Source organism: Ammospiza caudacuta, unplaced genomic scaffold, assembly GCF_027887145.1.
Source record: "Ammospiza caudacuta isolate bAmmCau1 unplaced genomic scaffold, bAmmCau1.pri scaffold_61, whole genome shotgun sequence".
Taxonomy (NCBI): Eukaryota; Metazoa; Chordata; class Aves; order Passeriformes; family Passerellidae; genus Ammospiza; species Ammospiza caudacuta.
Window position 1 is genome coordinate 744,488 of NW_026683129.1, and position 1,764 is coordinate 746,251.

Below are 1,764 nucleotides of genomic sequence, written 5' to 3' on the forward strand. Positions count from 1 at the left end.
TTACGCCTATTTCATGTGGTTTTAAGGAAAGAAGATAATTCACAAGAAAATTAGGGCCAAATGAAAAGGATAACCAGCCATGTGTCTTCCCAACATGGATCACAGGGAATGTGGATCATCAAGGCTCTGACCAACATGGGTCCTCACATGGGAGATGAAGTTTGAGCAGTGCACAAAGCTCTTCCTGCAGTCGGGGCATTTGCAGGACTTCCCTTACTGGTGCCTCCCTTGGTGTCTGGTCAAGTTAGAGCTGCTGGAGAAGCTCTTCCCACAATGGGGACACTCGTAGGGCCTCTCCCCAGTGTGGATGTGCTGGTGGGTGATGAGGGTGGAGTTGTGCTTGAAGCCCTTCCCACAGTTGGGGCAGTGGAAGGGTGTCTCCTCGGTGTGAATCTGCTGGTGCTGGAGAAGATGGGAGCTGGTCTGAAACCTCTTCCTACCCTCAGGACACCCGTAGGGCCTCTCCCCAGTGTGGATCATTTGGTGGACAATCAGCTGGGACCTCCAACTGAAAGTCATCTCACATTCCCCACACTTGTATGGCCTTTTCCCCAGTGTGGATCCTCTGGTGGTGGTTCAAGTGGGACTTCTGCCTGAAGCTCTTTCCACACTCCCCACACTCGTAGGGCTGTCCCATGGTGTGGGTCCTCTTGTGGCAGATCAGGTTGGAGCTCTGGCTAAAGCTCATCCCACATTCCCCACACTCGTAGGGTCTCTCCGCAGTGTGGATGAGCTGGTGCCTGACGAGGTTGGAGTTCTTCTTGAAGCCCTTGTGTTGCCTTCTATACCAAGGCAGGCGACCTGGTTCTGAGGTACAGCTCAACAGCCCACTCTCCAGGGCCGTTCGGGCCAATGACACACGCAGACACCAATGTGGTGGACGGTCAAAAGGCGTTTATTACTTCTTCTTCTGGGGTCTTATAGGCTTAGGGGTCTCTACGTCAAAAAGGGGTTTGTCCTTCTTACCTACGGTTAGTAGGGAATGGAAAAGTACTGGGTAAGGAGTGGAAAGTTACTGCTTTCAGTGGGGCAACATTCCTACTGTTAGTGGGGCCACATTCCTATTGTTAGTTTCTTATCTATGAGTAACTGAGGGTCTTATCTATGGGGAACAGAGGGTCCTGGCTTTCCGTGACATCGCGGCATCTTCCGCAGAGCCTCTCCCTGACTACCACACCCATCCCACAGTTGGGATAGCGGAAGGGCCTCTCCTCTGTGTGAATCCGCTGGTGCCTGAGGAAATCTGAACTGCTCTGAAACCTCTTCCAACACTTGGGACACTCATAGGCCTCTCACCAGTGTGGATGCACTGGTAGGTGATGAGGTTGGAGTTTTGCTTGAAACCCATCCCACAGTAAGGGCAGGGGAAGGGCCTGTCATCCGTGTGAATTCGCTGGTGCTGGAGGAGATGGGAGCTGGTCTGAAACCTCTTCTGACACTGGGGACACTCGTAGGGCCTCTTCCCGGTGTGGATGTGTTGGTGGGTCACAAGGGCAGAGCTGCAGCTGAAGACCTTCCCATATTCCCCATATTCGTAGGCCCATTCCTCAATGTGGATCATCTGGTGGCTGATCAGGGTGCTGCTCTGCCTGAAGCTCTTCCCACTTGAAGCCTTCTCCCCATCATGAAGCTGCTCATGAACCACCAGTTCTGAGCTCTGGCTGAAGCTCTGTCCACCTTCCTGGCTCAGGCTGGATCTTTCCTACTCAGAGCACCCTGGGCTGGGTTTGGAGCCCCTCCTCATGTGGGATGTCTGCAGCTTTT

The 1,764-nt window shown here is 53.3% G+C and overlaps 1 pseudogene; it reads right to left on the minus strand.

The window, feature by feature from the left end:
• Positions 1-213: 213 nt before the first annotated feature.
• On the minus strand, positions 214-1,561 carry LOC131571904 (zinc finger protein 551-like; annotated as a pseudogene).
• Positions 1,562-1,764: the final 203 nt, after the last annotated feature.